Source organism: Leucoraja erinacea, chromosome 1, assembly GCF_028641065.1.
Source record: "Leucoraja erinacea ecotype New England chromosome 1, Leri_hhj_1, whole genome shotgun sequence".
In the NCBI taxonomy this organism is placed as follows: Eukaryota; Metazoa; Chordata; class Chondrichthyes; order Rajiformes; family Rajidae; genus Leucoraja; species Leucoraja erinaceus.
In genome coordinates, this window is record NC_073377.1 from 149,436,161 (window position 1) to 149,455,977 (window position 19,817).

General features: G+C 42.6%; 1 protein-coding gene across 2 annotated transcripts in view; it reads left to right on the forward strand.

Annotated features, from left to right (window-relative positions):
• ap1ar (adaptor related protein complex 1 associated regulatory protein) overlaps positions 1-19,817 on the forward strand; it is a 75,160-nt gene that overhangs the window by 19,334 nt on the left and 36,009 nt on the right. The window lies entirely within an intron of this gene.

The window sequence follows — 19,817 nt, forward strand, 5'->3', positions numbered from 1 at the left end:
ACTCGAGGAACACGCTCCCCGTATGGGCAGAAGCTGATGGTGTGCAAGGTACGTCTTGTTCTTGGGGTCGCGCAGCTCGGGCTGTGGGCGAACTGCCACTTGTCGCCGTAGCGGCCCATCGGGGAGCGGATTCCTCTGGAGTTGGAGGGGGAGGGGGGTATTGTGCTGTTTGATCGCCCCCTGCTACCCCAGGGACAGGGAGACAGGACGTTCACCGAGGGCGGCCCGCAGAGGTGACAGCGGAACCTCCGGTCGGTCCTGGAAGAAAGGGGAACTAAATCCCCTTCATAAAAGAGAAGTAGAGGGTATATTGCCCGGGAGGGTATATCGCCTACCTGGAAGAAACCGGACATTTTTTCCAGGATGTCGTCTGCACACCAAAGCTCACGTTTGGTGCCAAACGCACGTCGCCTCTGCTGCACACGGATATAAGAGTGTGAAAATGTCACCTTAGGCCGCCTAAGGGCATGTAGCCCCGCTAGGGTGACATGAGTGCGAGAGGTGATTCAATGCTGCGGTCACATTTACAAATTCAGGAATTCATTCAACACACTGCATTTCATACAGACATTTATTCCTCAAGAAAAAACTACATTGAAGACTCAAACTCGCGACCGAGGAACTACCGGGATCAAGGCGCAAACTCGCGACCGAGGAACTACCGGGATCAAGGCGCAAATTCCGCGACCTTGCGGATATGAGCCGAGCACTCTACCACTGAGCCAGCCATTAAAATTACGCTAAAAAATTTCCATTCCGAAGGCCGACAAATTCCGAATTACGAAAAGTGTCTGGTCCCAAGGCTGTCGGATAAAAGGTTGTGCACCTGTACTCGAATTACGTGTTTTTAGAATAATGTGCTGGTTTTATTACTGCTGAGATTTAATTTACGCGCTCCCATTTAGGAAATAACGCACTTGAATTTATGCGTGGCATATGTGTGATTTATGTGCACGTAACTCCCGCATAAAACGTAAGCTGCCTGTATTTGGGTCACAGTCATTTGCCCAGAAATCTGAGATGGGGAATAAGATTAGTTCGTGCTGAATTTAGATGCAACGTGGAGAAATTACACAGTTCCCGCTGCACCAAAAAAACCCAGAATATAATAAAGGACATCTCCCACCCTGGACACTCCCTGTTTGAACTGTTGCCGTCAGGCAGACGGTACAGATCCACAAGGACAAGGACAAATAGACTACAAAACAGTTTTTACCCCACTGCTATAAAAACACTAAATGTGGCCGCCAAGGAACGCAGGGGCGATACAGACTAAGGGACTGTGGTAACGGTGAAATCGACAGAAGGATGGAGGGTTGGGTGTGTATGCGTGCTTTGTCTGTGTTTTTTATTTATTTGCTTATCTTTATTATTTTACCGTGGATGTTTCGTTAGCTTTAGAAATGTTTGAATGCTGCACTGACTGGCTGACATTTTAAATTTCGTTGTACATGGCCCATGTTACAATGACAATAAAGAAACTATTCTATTCTATTCTAAATGCAAAATAATTTCGCCTTTTTTTCAATTTGTACCTCTTGTCATGCACAGGTAATGTGGTGGTTTTGTTTTTAATGCAGAATGTTCCTTTTGATCTAGCAGGGTGTGTTTTTTCAGGAATTTTACATATTATTTACCTTCAAGATGTCCAAAACTGGATCAGCAAGTTTAAATTACAAATTGTAAACCTGAATGGCCTCTTAATTGTTGAGAGATGTATCATTGAACGCATAACTGCATCTGATATGTATTTAAAGTATACATCTCCATTCGAACTGAAGGCAAGAGGGTGAGTACTATCTTCTGGCTCCAAAATCAGCAGCTGGCTACTAAGATTTCCTTTTCTTAATTGACAATGGAATCTAGATACAAAATGCTGGAATAACTCGGCTGAACAGGCAGCATCTCTGGATAGAAGGAATGGGTGATGTTTTGTGAAGGGACTCAACCCGAAACGTCACCCAATCCTTCTATCCAGAGATGCTGTCTGTTCTGCCGTGTTACTAGCATTTTGAGTATCTTTAATTTAAACCAACATCCGCAGGTCCTTCTATGGCAATGGAATCTCTTTTGCGCTCCCCACCCCAATGAACCAGTGGCACTATCATTCCTGAGATAAAAACATTGCATCGGTGCACCTCACATACCAGGGGATTTAATGGGAAATAGGTTTTGTGTTACGGAAAATTGCAATTTGGACATTCTAGTAAGAACGGAGCCCCTTCATGACGTGTGGGGTGGTCGATTATAATTGCCACACTTAAGCCAGTGCTGCACGCAAGTTGCCTCCATCGTGCAACAGCAGACGAGGCCCCATCGAATGCCTACATGAGAGAGGCAGAGTCTCTGAAAGTGCAGCAATTTGCCAGCTCAGCACAGATGCGTCAGATTTGATTGTGCATCTCCTTGAGTGGAATTGAATCTGCAGCCTGCTAGCTTGGACAAGAGCATGAACAGTCACGGTTGAACAGATGGTGAATTAATGATAAGGGGGGGATACAATCTCACTCCGCACTGCACTACTTGGACAAGAGTACAGAGAAGGTTCACCAGACTGATTCCTGGGATGTCAGGACTTTCATATGAAGAAAGACTGGATAGACTCGGCTTGGACTCGTTAGAATTTAGAAGATTGAGGGCGGATCTTATAGAAACTTACAAAATTCTTAAGGGGTTGGACAGGCTAGATGCAGAAAGATTGTTCCCGATGTTGGGGAAGTCGAAAACAAGGGGTCACAGTTTAAGGATAAGGGGGAAGTCTTTTCGGACCACGATGAGAAAAACATTTTTCACACAGAGAGTGGTTAATCTCTGGAATTCTCTGCCACAGAAGGTAGTTGAGGCCAGTTCATTGGCTATATTTAAGAGGGAGTTAGATGTGGCCCTTGTGGCTAAGGGGGTTAAGGGGGTATGGAGAGAAGGCAGGTACGGGATACTGAGTTGGATGATCAGCCATGATCATATTGAATGACGGTGCAGGCTTGAAGGGCCGAATGACCTACTCCTGCACCTATTTTCTATGTTTCTATGTAATAAGAACACGTATGTTTGGTTGTCGCCCATTGACTACTGCTTGGTGTTCAATACCATCATCCCCTGCAAACATGTCAAACTCTGACAACTGGGGATCGACAAAAAGCTGGAGTAACTCAGCGGTGCAGGCAGCATCTCTGGAGCAAAGGAATAGGTGACATTTCGGGTGGAGAGCCTTCTTCAGACTGTCGGTACCTGTGATCCGGGTTGGGTTCGAACTTGGATGTCTTGAACCGGAGTTGGAATCCCCAAGGCAGAAGATGGAGGCACAGGCAAGCACCAAGAAAACGAGTCTGGCTAGCAAGTCTGGGTTAAAATGTGGTTGTAGAGTCGGAGAGCAGGAGGAATCTCGAGAGAGGATTTTACAGAACCCTTGTCGGAGAGATGAAGAGAACTTCTTCAAAGTGGGCATACTTTGAGGAGATTATGCAGTGGTGACAAAATGTGTAGGAAGGAACTGCAGATGCTATTTTAAGCCGAAGATAGACACACAAAGCTGAAGTAACTCAGCAGGTCAGGCAGCATCTCTGGAGAAAAGGAATGGGTGACATTTTGGGTCAAGACCTTTATTCAGACTGAGAACTTGGTCTCTGTTCAAACCTTTGTAATTGGATTCTCAATTTCTTCATTGGCAGATCACAATCTGTATGAATTGACAACAGCATTTCCTCCTCGCAAACCATCAACACAGGAGCATCTCAAGCATTGTGCTCCGTCCCCTACTCCAGCCACTTTATACACATGAATGTGTATCAAGACAGCTCCAAGACCATCTTTCAATTTGCTAACAATACACCATATAATGGGTAACTTTGAGACAAAATGCAGGTGGGAGATAATCTGATGCCAGAACAACAATCTTGCTGTCAACAATAGCAAGACCAAGGAACTGAGGGACAGTAAGCCAAGGATCCACAATTCTCCTCAACCTTCCAAGGAGGTTGAGGCGATGATTAACTTTCTATATGACTTCATCAACGTGCTCGATCCAAGACAGATTTTGTTTAGTTCAGAGATACAGCGCGGAAGCAGGCCCTTCGGCCCACCGTGTCCTGTGATCCCAGCACTTTAATACTATCCTACACACACTAGGGACAATTTTCATTTCTACCGTCAATTAACCTACAAACCTGTACGTCTTTGGAGTGTGGGATGAAACTGAAGATTTCGGAGAAAACCTAGGCAGGTCACGGCGAGAACGTACAAACTCCGTACAGACAACACCCATAGTCTCAGACGCTGTAAGGCAACAACTCTATCGCTGCACCTTCATGCCACCCTTCAGAGATTAGTTCAGAGCTACGGAGAACAAGAATGTGGAGTGATTGGCGAATGCAGGTGAAATATTTCCAACTGAGATACTGTTGGGTCATAAGGCAACATAGTTATGAGTGCAAGAATGAGTTTGAACTTTGAGACTTTCTTTTGCACTGGGCAATACGTTGCTTGCAAAAGTCTGAAATATAATAATTATCTGCTGTGCAGATTACATTACATTGTATTCATAGAGGAATATGTTATTGGGAATTTTAATCTTGTGAAAATGGTCACAAATTGTCATTCATAGAGTGCACAAATGAGTCATAAATAAAATACTAGCATTTATTGGATGTGACTGAAGGAAAGTGGTGCGTGTGAGAAATCCATCTGGTAAAATAGCGATGGAAGAAGAGGTCTACATCGTGGTGGACACAAATTCGTTGAGGTTAGGCAACGGAAGATCTCAACAGCGTGGCGGATGAAATTAGAAATCCATCTGTTCGAAATGGGACCAAGAAATATTTTGCTGTCGGGAGAGGAAGGAAAATGGCCTTCGTTCAGAGCTGAAATTGGTGTTTCATTTGAGATTCAATGGTATCTATATAATTAAAATTCTCATTTTGACCACTTCCTGTCTATGCTGTATATTGATTTTAGAAAAAATCACTACCATATATTGCTATGATTTTTGGCCATCTTACTCGCAGTCCTCCTCTGCTGATCAGGCCCCAAGGATTTTTCGTATTGATTAAAAATATAGGAGTTATGAGTGTTTTATAAAAAAAAACAAAAAACCTTGAGATCCTCTCGTCTGTCAATCACCGCGGTGAAGGTAACGTGCCTTCTGGGGAGTGGGGCAGGACTATAAAAACCTGTACGTGACTCAGTAACTCTGCAAGATCGCGGGGGAGAGGCCACATTTCTCATTCTAATCTGGGAATCAACTAAACAGTGAGTCTGCAATGTACTTGAATAAATGATTTGTTTGTCCTTGATGAAAATGAAATGAGTTGTTTGGCCTGCTGCCCTTCCTGTACTTGAAACTGCAGTGCTTAATTAGATCTGACTGTTTGGTTCAAAAATCCAGCTCATTTCGTGACTTCCGCTTAGTGGACAGGTCGCGCTGATTGCGTAATTTCCGGTAACTGCAGAGGTCGCGCAGATTGCGGATAGTGCTGCTGACTGCGGAGGCCCAAAAGTGGAGAGACGCACGGAGCTGTGTAAGTAAATTCATGAGAGTTTACTGCCATATATATGGTTTATCAGTCGATGTGAGAGTGTCTGTGTGTGTGTGTGTGTGTGCCTGCACTCTGTTTGAAGTGTTGTGACATTGATTTGCTGCCTGCACTCTGCTTGAAGTGCTATGACATTGGATTTGCTGCCTGCACTCTGCTTGAAGTGCTGTGACATTGGATTTGCTGCCTGCACTCTGCTTAAAGTGCTGTGACATTGGATTTGCTGCCTTCAGCCCACCACACCCATGCTGGCGCTTAAACCCCCTCCCCCCCCACTGGCCAGCAATATTGGAATTGGTGGAGAGGTGGAATATTGTGTTGGGGAACCAGCCCTCCCTTGTGAAGCTGGGACCCAACGGGTCCCACTTAGTCTAGTTTTATAGATAAAAGTATTCAAGTGTTTGGACTTCTAAGGGGTATATGATCATGAGGATGCGATGATGCAAATGGAAACAGATTTAAGTTCTTGATGGCACTATAGTTTTGCTATAATTGCAGTCTCATCGAGTGGCGCCTGGGGAGGACTCCTCATTCTGAAAATATCTTTTTTTAAACAGGAATTTGAACTGCCACTGCGATAGAAGTGGGACTGTCGAACCCGACTAGAAGGAGTGATAATCTTGTTGTTCAGACCTATCCCCCTTGTACAGGGATTCTGAACTATTTTCAAAATATAAAAGGAAGTGTACAATCTGCAACTTGGACCACTGCCCCACATTGACAGATAATAGTCTAAATCAACAGTTTGCATTAGTATAACATCTCTAATGCAGTTAAACATTCCAGGATGGTTATAGGACCATTATTGTTGAATACAATTTTGAATAAAATGTGGATAAGCATAATGCCAGAGTAACTCAGCGTACGTGTGCTCACAGAGAATCATCCTGGGAGCTGCGTGCAATATGGAAACTAATTTAAGTAATGGATACCGTATTGGGCGAGGAGATCTATGAAATTGTGCTGATTGGATATTTCTAGGGACTATTTCAGACAAACGATTATGTGGAGGAATTCACTGCAGATGCTGCTGGTTGCTGGTCTGAAGGGTCTCGACCCGAAACGTCACGTATTCCTTTTCTCTAAAGATGCTGCCTGTCCAGCAGAGTTACTCCTGCATTTTGTGTCTATGTAAAGATTATGTGGATTGGTCAAGAGGATTACGTAACCTGGCAAATAAGAGTGCCATTTTGTTTCCTCGCAGTTATGAGGGGTAGCTGAGAGCCTGAGAATGCAGGTGGATAGAATGGCAGCAAAGTTAATGATCCTGGCTGTTCGGCACCTGCTGGTACAGAGAAAGATATCGCCTCTCATTTGCCAAGCAAGTTTCATGTTTTCACCGAAACATAACAGCTGATTGACAATGGAAAAGGGCTTCATATTGTTGCTGCAAGTATAGACTGGTTTAGTTGGAAGTAAAATCTAAGAATTTATGGGGGGGGAAAATGATGGAAAGAAGATGGAGTTCTTTTTCCATCTGGTACAGATGTGCATGTTCAAGCAATTTCCCAAGATATGACATATAACCGCATGGTGTATATGCGTTAGGACCTTGTGTAATTGTAAAAGGTTTGAGTCTCGACTTTAAGGTGATTTTTTTTTAGTTTCTATTCATGTTATTTGGGGACTTTGTTTTGCATTATATTGGGTGCTTTATTTATTGAACTAGTTTTTGTTTATTAGGTTATGTACCGAGTACTGTTTACAAGTCTGTATGCTGCTGCATGTAAGAAATTCATTGTTTTTTTGAACATTAGACAACTAACATTTTTGACCCTTGGGAAATAATTTAAAAGCTTTGGAAGTTGCGCTTACATGACTGGTACAGAAATGCCAGACAGGGAGGAAGAGTTAAACTTGTGATAAATCAGGGCAACCCTGACTACATAAGCAGCCGTATTCTCATCCTAGTTCATGAAGAGAACATTGTTGCTTAGATTCCAAGCACAGTAGAAATGTGTGGAAGAGAAACAAGTCCCCTTGAGTCTGTCACTTAGCATGCTGCTCTTGAGAGAGATGTGGATAGTGCTTGACAAGCAGGACTGGAACTGTTTACAGAAAGCTAATGAGCGACTATGAGAAGCACAGGGATAGACACAAAATGCTGGACAGGCAACATCTCTGCAGAGTGACATTTCGGGTCGAGCCCCTACTGATAAGTCACCCATTCCTTCTGTTAGTAACGACAGTTTTAACATGTTTTGTGCTTTGGGCTAGAGACAGCAAATGAGATTGTGTGGTGCATAAAAGCCTTTGAATATGATTTAATGGAAAACTAGTTTCTAAATTTTTCTCAAGATTGGTAAATTGTAAAGATACGGTGATATTGGTTTCTGACTATTTAGATAGCTAAGGCAGAAATGGTTGCAGGATATTAATGGCGGTATAGCCGCCTAAATGAATCATTCGAGAGGGTTATGAGTATCAAGTGTGAGGGAAAAGGGAGACAAACCACTTCAATGTGGAACAAGAAAACAATTCAGGCACTCATTGGATGTGAAAGCTTTGATGACATGGCTATCATGACTGTCATTACTTTTCTCCCAGTGAAATTAGCTTTACTGAAAAGAGTTAATTTATTTACAATACAAGAATCCAAGCAGTATTCCCTCATACTACTTTGTTCCTTCAGTGAATCCATTTGAGACAAATTCTGGAATGTTTCTTCATTGTGCAAGTGCATCTTGTGAATATCAATAGCTTTAAAAAAACGGAAAAAGATTGTGGAGGTTATGTACTATGGTACTTCACAGTGTATGATGAGCTTAATTTCTTTGTTGTAAATTGTCTCTATCTTTCAAAATGGAAAAGAGAATTGTATGTATGGGAAGGAACTGCAGATGCTGGTTTACACTAAAGATAGACACAATGCTGGAGTAACTCAGCAGGACAGGCAGCATTTCTGGAGAGAGGGAATGGGTAACGTTTCGGGTCCTTCACCTGTTCACACTAGTTGTTATATTATCCCACTTTTGCATCCACTTCCCACACACTGGGGACAATTTACAGAAGCACATGATCCTACAAACCCACGCCTTTCAGATGTGGGCGGAAACATGTGGTCACAGAGAGAACATGCAAATTCCACATAGATGGCTCCCAAAGACGGGATTGAACCCAGGTCTCCGCGGTTGTGAGGCAGCAGCTCTATCTGCGCGCAGGTCAGTTTGCTCAGTGTTAGCTGATGACGTGGAGACCAGTGAAGTACTTGGAACTTTAAATAATGGGACCAATGGTTGATTCTTAGATTGACAAATAGTGTAAAAATAGAGAAGGGGCGTGAATTTGAGTTTGTAAATTTATAGAACAGTACAGCACAGGAACAATGTTTGTGCTGACTATGACACCAATTTAAACTAAAGGGGCTGTCCCACTTGGGCGGCCTAATTGGCGAGTTTAGAAGAGTTTTTAAAAAATGACACGTTGAAGACCACCTTCGACTATGTTGAAGACTAGCTACGACTAACTTTGGGAAAATTGGACACTGAATAGTGGAGTGTGAAGACGACCTCCTTTGATCTCCTTCGACTCCCTTTGACTATGATGAAGACTATCTACAACTACCTTCGACTACCCTCGATTACCTACGACATAACATGCCGACCTACTATGGCCTACTACGACTAAACCTACGAGTAAAATATATAACCATATAACAATTACAGCACGGAAACAGGCCATCTCGACCCTTCTAGTCCGTGCCGAACACATAATCTCCCCTAGTCCCATATACCTGCGCTCAGACCATAACCCTCCATTCCCTTCCCATCCATATAACTATCCAATTTATTTTTAAATGATAAAAACGAACCTGCCTCCACCACCTTCACTGGAAGCTCATTCCACACAGCTACCACTCTCTGAGTAAAGAAGTTCCCCCCCTCACGTTACCCCTAAACTTCAGTCCCTTAATTCTCATGTCATGTCCCCTTGTTTGAATCTTCCCTACTCTCAGTGGGAAAAGCTTTTCCACGTCAACTCTGTCTATCCCTCTCATCATTTTAAAAACCTCTATCAAGCCCCCCCTTAACCTTCTGAGCTCCAAAGAATAAAGCCCTAACTTGTTCAACCTTTCTCTGTAACTTAGTTGCTGAAACCCAGGCAACATTCTAGTAAATCTCCTCTGTACTCTCTCTATTTTGTTGACATCCTTCCTATAATTAGGCGACCAAAATTGTACACCATACTCCAGAATTGGCCTCACCAATGCCTTGTACAATTTTAACATTACATCCCAACTTCTATACTCAATGCTCTGATTTATAAAGGCCAGCACACCAAAAGCTTTTCTTTACCACCCTATCTACATGAGATTCCACTTTCAGGGAACTGTGCACAGTTATTCCCAGATCCCTCTGTTCACCTACATTCTTCAATTCCCTACCATTTACTATGTCCATCTGCCATCTTTCAGTCCACTCTTCCAACTGGCATAAATCTCTCTGTAGACTTTGAAACTCTACTTCATTACCCGCAACCCCACCTATCTTAGTATCATCTGCATACTTACTAATCCAATTTACCACACCATCATCCAGATCATTGATGTACATGACAAACAACAGTGGACCCAACACAGATCCCTGTGGCACCCCACTCGTCACTGGCCTCCAACCTGACAAACAACCATCCACCATTACTCTCTGGCATCTCCCATTCAACCACTGTTGAATCCATCTTGCTACTCCACCATTAATACCCAACCATTGAACCTTCTTAACCAACCTTCCATGAGGAACCTTGTCAAAGGCCTTACTGAAGTCCATATACACAACATCCACTGCTTTACCCTCATCAATTTCCCGAGTAACATCTTCAAAAAATTCAAGAAGATTAGTTAAACATGACCTTCCAGGCACAAATCCATGTTGACTGTTCCTAATCAGACCCTGTTTATCCAGATGCTTATATATATTATCTCTAAGTATTCTTTCCATTAATTTGCCCACCACTGACGTCAAACTAACAGGTCTATAATTGCTAGGTTTACTCTTAGACCCCTTTTTAAACAATGGAACAACATGCGCAGTACGCCAATCCTCTGGCACTATTCCCGTTTCTAATGACATTTGAAATATTTCTGTCATAGCCCCTGCTATTTCTACACTAACTTCCCTGTCAATGTCCTAGGGAATATCCTGTCCGGACCTGGAGACTTATCCACTTTTATATTTCTCAAAAGTGTCAGTACTTCCTCTTCTTTGATCCTCATAGTTTCCATAGCTACTCTACTTGTTTCCCTTACCTCACATAATTCAATATCCTTCTCCTTGGTGAATACCGAAGAAAAGAAACTGTTCAATATCTCCCCCATCTCTTTTGGCTCTGCAGATAGTTGTCCACTCTGACTCTCTAATGGACCAATTTTATCCCTCGTTATCCTTTTGCTATTAATATAGCGGTAGAAACCCTTCGGATTTACTTTTACCTTACTTGCCAAAGCAACCTCATATCTTCTTTTAGCTTTTCTAATTTCTTTCTTAAGATTCTTTTTACATTTTTTATACTCCTCAAGCACCTCATTTACTCCATGCTGCCTATAATTATTGTAGATCTCCCTCTTTTTCCGAACCGTGTCCAATTTCCCTTGAAAAACCATGGCTCTTTACAATTTTTGTTCTCGGCGGTTGTATAGATTTGTATAGATTTTTCCCATGTCGACCTTTTTTTACTCGCGGGCTTTTTTAACATATTGAAAAAACCGCCGAGAACTAGCTGAGGCCTCGAATACGCGGAGACCACTCTCGAGCATGAAGGAGAATTACGAAGACCTCGTGTCGACCATGCTGCGAGTATGAGTCGAGGGCAAACTCACCAGAGTTCGTGGATTAGGTCGCCCGTGGGACAGGCCCTTAATTGTATCCATCTGTACATGATCTTATCCCTCCACGCCCTGCATATCCATGTGCCTATTGAAAGTATTTTTTGTATCTAAATGCCACTATGTATCTGCTTCCACGACCAGCCCTGGCACACACATTCCAGGCACCCACTTACCGATGTTCTAAAAAACCTGCCCCGCACATCTCCTTTCAACTTTTTGCTCCTCTTCCCTCAAGCTTTGCCCTCCAATCTTTGAGATTTCCACCCTAGGAAACACGTTCTGACTGTCTACCCGAAATATACCTCTCATAACTTTATATTGTACTGATCAGTCTCCCTTCAACCTCCAGAGAAAACAATTCATATTTGTCCAACCTCTCCTTTTAGCTAACATTCTCTAATCCAAGCAGCATTGTGGTAAATCAAAGCAAAACGCTGGGAGAAAAGATTATATTCACTTTTTGGGAAAGTAGCAAATAAATGATTTTAAAAAATCACTTTTTTAAAATAATGGTATTTAAATCTTAGGATTTCTTTTGCAAACTGAGTCAAAAATGCATGATTTATCTTATTCAAATTGCTCACAGAACCTAATTACCAGGCTTTAATAATTTTAACACCATTTAAAAAGTCTGTTACAAGATTCGTCTTTCTATGGCAAGTTTAATTGAGAGTTAATGCGCAAGTGTGTCAACCTTTTGACACACTGAATTTAATAGCAAGATGCAGTTTCTGTGCAGCTAGTGGCCACGGAACACAAATTGTCTGCACGTTGTGGCAATTCACAAACCATTAAAAATGTCTTTGAATGATTTGCACGTTAATGCATCACTCGCCTATTTTTCCAAACCAGTTTCGCCTGCGAATTTTAGGATTTCTGCAGCTAGAAAACAATTTGTTCATCCAAATAAAAATGGATCTGAGGAGTAATTAGCACGGTATCCCACTGTGACTTGCTGGCAACACAGTTATGGCGGGTGAGAAGTTAAGGGAGAGTATTTATAGCACGAAGTGAAGGAATTAATCTAAAGTAACCCAGATCATTATATCTTTCAACTTGGTGTTTCAGCTAATTGCTACCTCAGCTACGTTTTCAGTTTTATCTTCCGAGATCAGTTCAATACAATATTCAATACAATACAATTTATTTGTCATTTGAACCCCATTGAGGTTCAAACAAAATGTTGTTCGACAGTCATACGCACAAGAAAGAACCAAGACACAACACAATTTACACAAACATCCATCACAGCGCATCTCCTCCTCGCTGTGATAGAAGGCAAAGACTTATCTCTCCCCTGCACTCCCCATTCCCCTCCCGATGTCAGAGTCAAAGCCCCCGGCGGGCGATGGTAATTGTCCCGCGGCCATTTACGCGGCGCCAGGTGATGCAAGGCCGCGCTCCGGGTCTTGTTGTTGGAGCCCCCGGCGTGCACTAGCAAAGTCCCACAGCCATTCCAAGCCGCGCCGGGCAACACATGGGTAAAGAATATGCACATGTACAAATAGGTGTATTTGGATTTGGATGTAATTTGAAATGGCCATGATGGTGGACTTTTTCTGGGTAACATTTAACATGGTAACACCAGTGTAACACTAGTTTGCAATAGAACCACGTTCTATAGATTTGTCACATTGCTAATTATCCTGCTTAGTTATTCCTATAGCGCGTTGCAGGAATCAAATGAACTATATTATTGTAGTTTTGCCAATTCTGCTGTTAATTTATGGTTCTCAAGACAGACTTGTTCAGGATCATCTCGGGGTTTTTTTCCTCACTTCACAACGGCGCCCCGACACAGTTTCCTTCTATTTTAATTTAATTTAGTGACTGAGGGTAGGGGAAACGAGAGCGAGAGGTGAGAGAGGAGGACGCGAAGGAAGAGGGAGGGTCAAGAGGAAGGCAGAGTGCTGGGGGATGAGGGAAAATGGAGGAGGATAGGAGTAGGAAGAGGGATGGCGAGGTATATTAAATGCAAAGTTATTAACTTTAACTTAACTTCTGCCGTTAGTGCGGCGGGCCCATTAGCCGATCATGCGCAGTTGGGGGCAATGGGTCAGTGGTGGAATATTGTGTTGGGGGACCAGGCCTCCCGTGTAAAGGATACTTCTCTCTAACTGGAGTAAAAAAGGAAGGAACGGGTATCATGTTACAAGTAGGTGTAGGTGTAATATAAAATATTTTCAATATGACTTAAGTGTAAACAAGCAAGGAGCTGGTGTCATTTTAAAATCTGATTATCACAAGTTTTCTGTGTAAATTAAGAAGAGACAAGCAAGTAAAATGTAGACAAAAATGCTGGAGAAACTCAGAAGGTGAGGCAGCATCTATGGAGCTAAGGAAATAGGCAACGTTTCGGGCCAAAACCCATCTTCAGACTGATGTGTGTGTGGGGGTGGGGGGGGGGGCAGGAACAAGAAAGGCAGAGGTGGAGACAGTGGGCTGCGGGAGAGCTGGGGAAGGGAGGAGAAAGTTAGGACTACCTGAAATTAGAGAAGTCAATGTTCATACCGCTGGGGTACAAACTGCCCATGTGAAATATGAGGTGCTGCTCCTCCAATTTGCAGTGGTCCTCACTCTGGCCATGGAGGAGGCCCAGGACAGAAAGGTCAGATTTGGAATGGGAGGGGGAGTTGAAGTGATGAGCCACCGGAATATCAGGTTGGTTAGTGCGAACCGAGCGGAGGTGTTGGGCGAAGCGATCGCCAAGCCTACGCTTAGTCTCACCGATGTAGAGCAGCAGATGAGCAGCGGATGCAATAGATGAGGTTGGAGGAGGTGCAGGTGAACCTCTGTCGCACCTGGAAAGACTGCTTGGGTCCTTGAATGGAGTCAAGGGAGGAGGTAAAGCGACAAGTGTAGCATTTCCTGCAGTTGCAAGGGAAAGTGCCCGTGACCTAAAATGAGTTTAAATGAGTTTGACACCCCTGAGGTTCAGGAACCTGAGAACTGTGATCTGCAGGTTCAAGAACAGTTTATTTCCTGCAACCATTAGGCTTTCGCTGCGATAGAACTTTATTTATCCCAGGAGGGAAATTGATCTGCCAACAATCATAAAACACAAGATACGTGAAACAAATAGTGAATAACCCCATTGCAAATAGTGCATAACCCTACCTCGGTAACTATGATCTGCTATGGACTTTGTTTTAGTTGCACAGCATAGTTCGGTTTTGTCTTAGTAAGATGATTAATTTATTGTACCATTGGTTATTGACTGTTTATTTGTGCGTTGTGTCTGTCAATGGGCCCGTTAAGCTGCAGCATTTTAGAATTTTATTAGTCGATTGCCAGTACAATTAAATACTCTTAGCTTTACATCCATCCCCTTGGTGATCAATCATTCAGCTGATGAAAATAGTTTCCCATCTTCATACATGATGCAGAGAATTTGGCAATAATTCCCTACTGGGTCATGTTTGTCAATTATAGAGATTTAGTATGGTTTTTATACTCTGCCGTTTTTTAAATATCATGCACGGTCCTATATCCTTCAAAGGGTTTGTCCACTCTGTACTGCTATTCTGTAGATGCTGTAGTGAGTCCATTTGCAACTTCTTCCTCCCCCCCCCCCCCCCCCCCCCCCCCCCAAGCCCAAAACAGCAATGAAAATCAGTAATGGATACAGTTTTGACTTGTGTGCCCCCTTTGCCTATTTCCATCTGAAAAAGAGGCATTGGCAATGTTTTGTGTTTGTGCTTTCTGTCCCTCGGTTATCTTTTTATATCCTTTCTGTTACTGTGTCTTATTCATAAGCTTAATTTTTACCCACATGCCTAATAAGTAATAGTTAATCAAACATCCTCTGAAATACAAGAGGAACTCTGGTCTGAGGAAGGGCCTGACCCAAAATATCGTCTGTCCAGTCCCTCCAGAGATGCTCTCTGGCCTGTTGAGTTACTCCAGTGATGTGTTTTGCTCAAGATTCCACTATTTGCATTTTCCTGTCTCTATCTTCTGGATGTCTATAGACAGAATTATTGTGGAGCCTTTGCATACCAGTTCGCACTGTTATGGCATTGCTTTGATCTATTCAGAACTTAGATGAGGAAAATTAAAATTGAACTGGTCATCTGTTTCAAAGATGCTAAAAATTAAGATCTATTACAACCATCAACTGTTTATTAGTGTGCGCTGATTAGTGTTTATACTAAACCCAAATGTGGCCCTGGGAGATAATAACATTGCCATGCTAGGATTTCTTATTTTGTGATGATCAATTTGAGTTGAGAGGCTTTAATTACATTTCTGTCACAACTTATTATGTATCTCTATCACAAATTTAATACCAGGTACACATGGCTGCTCCAATGGTCAATCATTTGCTGATCTTGCACTGGGTAATTTCTGCTGACTGACCAGGCCATCTGTCCCTAGTCTGGAGTCATAGTCTTACAGTATGGAAACAGGCCCTTCGGCCCAACTTGCTCACACTGGCCAACATGTCCCATAGGCACTTATCCCACCTACCAGTGTTTGGCCTATATCCCTTGATAGCCTATCATCTTTATAGTAAAATGTTTTGATGACAAAAAAAACCACATTTCAAGTCTGGATGTTATTTTAGTGTACACAAAAAAGCTGGAGAAACTCAGTGGGTGCAGCAGCATCTATGGAGCGAAGGAAATAGGCAACGTTTCGGGCCGAAACCCTTCTTCAGAATTTATTTTATTTTAGTGTGTTGCAGTGCAGACCTTGACAACAAGTCTGCAGAGGTTTGGAGAAGGAAACGGATAATTAAACTTCACAAATGTGTCAGCTCTTTCTTAGTTTCCTTCAATTCACAGGCACTCGTTAAATATTTATGATAGGCTTCTTTGGATGCATATTAGGCTCGTAGGTATGGCGAATATTTTTGATTTATGAAGGCTACTAATCTGCCTTTTAAAGTAGAGCCAACTCATCCCTTTCATGCAGGTGTAATTAAATGTGTTCTTTCTGTAGGCCCGATGCTTATTGCGACACCACACCCTTGACTGAAACCTTTAGTGTTAGGTTTACAGAATAATGCACATTAATTGTAGATAAATACTTTTCCTCAAAGCTGTATTATTCACAGGCATTCTAAATTTTAAAAAAAACGAAATAACACAGGGCACTTGAATATTTAAGAAGGAACTGCAGATGCTGGAAAATCGAAGGTAGACAAAAATGTTGGAGAAACTCAGCCGGGGAGGCAGCATCTATGGAGTGAAGGAAATAGGCGACCTTTCGGGTCGAGACCGTCGCCTATTTCCTTCGCTCGATAGATGCTGCTTCACCCGCTGAGTTTCTCCAGCATTTTTGTCTACCTTCGATACTAGGACACTTGAATAATCACTGTACATAAATATTTATAAGGCAGTTCAGTCGAGTTGAGCTGCTTGGTGTGCTGTGCTTTCATCGACATCCCACACTGTAGCTTATCGTTCATGCCTGAGATAAATGTTGCAAAAGTGTTCTCCATTACCATTGAGACTATAATTAGTGTCAGACAGGCAGTGACAGCAACAAACCAACAGACTACTTAATGGGCACCAAGTTTTTCTTTTGAGTTTTCAACAAAATATTTGAAACTGTAAATAATGTTCGTGGTTGTCTTGCTAAATTTAGTGTAATTTAAATATTGGTTTTGCGTATTTGAGTTTATTTGCCTGAGAAGCTGCTGCATGCAAATATTTCTCATTGTGCCTGTACCTCACCACACTTGTGCATATTACAATAAACGCATTCTTGGAGTCCAAGGTAAACAACTCGGAGAAAGGCCCTTCATCCCATCTTAACTGCGTCGGTCAACCTGCCATTCTGGGCTGGTCCCATTAGTCCTTATCCTTCTTATACCCTTCCTATCCATATAACTGTCCAAATAGACAATTGGTGCAGGAGTGGGCCAGCACCGCCATTCAATGTGATCGTGGCTGATCATCCCCAATCAGTACACTGTTCCTGCCTTCTCCCCATATCCCCTGACTCCGGTATTTTTAAGAACCCTATCTAGCTCTCTTTTGAAAGCATCCAGAGAACCTGCCTCCACTGCCCTCTGAGGCAGAGAATTCCACAGACTTTCAAATGTCTTTTGGAAGATGTAATTGTATCTGCCTCAATAGCATCTCCATTCCAGATATGGATTACCTCCAAGTGATAATGTTGCCCCTCAGTGTCCTGCTTAAATCTCTCCCCTTTCACCTTCGCCTATGTTCTCTAGTTTTAGAATCTGCTATCTAGGTAAAAAGACTGAGCGTTCACTTTATCCAATTCCCTCATGCACCTCACAAATGTCACCCCTCAATCTTCTACACTACATAGGAAATAGTCCCTTGCTAACCAATCTCTTCCTATAACCCAAGCCCGCAAGTACGGGCGGCATCCTGGTGAATCCCTAATGATCAATAACTGATCCGGACTAGATGCTTTGGAAAAGGATTTTAGGCTGACTAATTTTCACCTGCATCTGACGTACACCCCTGCTTTTTGTCCAAGCTTAAATGTAGTGTGGCCCATGAACAATTACAGGAAAGGGACCTACAAAAGGGCCAAGAATGCCACAAACACATCCGGAGGTTATCAGGTCTCCGGTACAAAAAAAGATAAATCGTTTCAATGCTGTATTGAACTCATAATTATCTGAAAAGGATTTTGAGATTTAAAAACTCAAGTCTGCTTGCCCGTGTTTGACCTAAGTTTATTTACCAAAACAATCTCAAGTATTAAAAAAGCATCTGACGTAGCATCCCCTGTATTTTGTCCTGAGCTGTGATCTTGGATACAGGAAAGATTAACATTTTTAAAAGCCTAAGTGTATAATTCACAATGCATGATTTTTATATCTAATTTACATTAATTTAAGGCCAAATGGAATTTTGTTCATTGCTGTAAATAAATGATTTTAAATCGGCTTTCTAACAACGCGCTGTTTAGAACGGACGGGCCTGGATTAGTGCCCTCAAAGGAAAGGGGATATGGAGCCCAAAATGAACTATTCGTTATAGATAACTTGATATTCAGGGTAATGCCCCATTTAATGTAAAAATAAGGTACATACCAAATTGTTTGCTTTATAAAACCTGGGGCTGCGAGAGGTTGCGAAATCAGAGTAATTTTAAAAGGTTATAACAGGTATCCGGTAAAACTAATAATTCCAACGTTAATGATTTACTAAGCTGAACATGTGCGTTTACAGCCTATTCTGTTTTAAAAACAGCGGAACTGCTGAGGGCAGATTCCCAATGACGATTCAGGTAGGTTTTGTAACATACCTACTGAAAGAGAACATTTTTCTGGGCCACTAGGATAGAGGATGGGAAGTGGAATCGTCTGGATTCCTACTTCAAAGAGGTGCAATGGACATGACGGGCCAATTGTCTTTCTGTGCTGTAACCACTACTTTTGATATAAAACAGCAGTTGCACGTGATATAATTTTCATTTGGGACATTTAAAAAATGCTTGTAGCCTCCTGTCCAGCTGAATGTGCTATGTTTGTGCAGAATAGGCTCCACATTATCTGGAGCCCAATTTTCAAAGATCAGTAGAAACCGATGGTGTGTGGGTCATAGAATATAGAAACGTACAGCACACAAACAGGCTTTTCGGCCCACTATTTGTGTCGAAATGATGCCAAGCTAATCTTTTCACCTACATATGATCTGTGCCCCTCCATTCCCTGAATATCTGTGTCTTTCTAAAATGCTGCTTATAAACCAGTATTTTTTCTGCCTTCGCCACTACACGTGGATCTACGCTCTCCTACATTCTAGGCATTTACTGCCTTCTGTACTTTCAAAATAATTCTTGCCTGCACATCTCCTTTTTAAGCTTTGCCCCTTTCACCCTAAAGTTGTGCCTTCTTGTCTATGATGTTTCCACCCTGGGGAAAAAGATTCTGACTGCCTGTCCTGCAATCGGAACCCAGATTTATTGTTTCCAAGATACTTCTGTGTGTGCAGCTTTCCTGCAGGGCCAGCCCTCTCCAGATTGCAATAGAGTTCCATTCCTGAGAATGGTTAGCAACCCGAACAATTTGCAAGTACAGATTCTGGCCGCCTGGCAATATATTAAAACCAACCAAGAACGAGATGCGGTAAACCAGGGATTTGACACGACCATTGCAGATTTACTGCAAGATGAGGTTGACGTGTAACGTGTTCTCACAAGGCAACGCAGTGGCGCACCTGATAAAGTTGCTGCGTCACTGTCCCAGAGACCCAGATTCATTCATTGCCTCGGATGATGTCAGTGTGGAGTTTGCACTTTCTCCCTGTGACCGTGTGGGTTTCCTCTGGGTGCTCCGGTCTCCTCTCGCATACATAAGATGTGTGGGTTTGTAGGTTAATTGGCTTGAATAAATTGCCTGTGGACTGCAGGGAGTGAATGAGATAGTGGGATAACAGAACTAATGTGACCGGGTGATCAATGGTCTACGTGGACTTGGTGGGCCAATATATTTAGCATGAACCCATTGTCATAAAGGGAGAGTGGTGAAGGTGG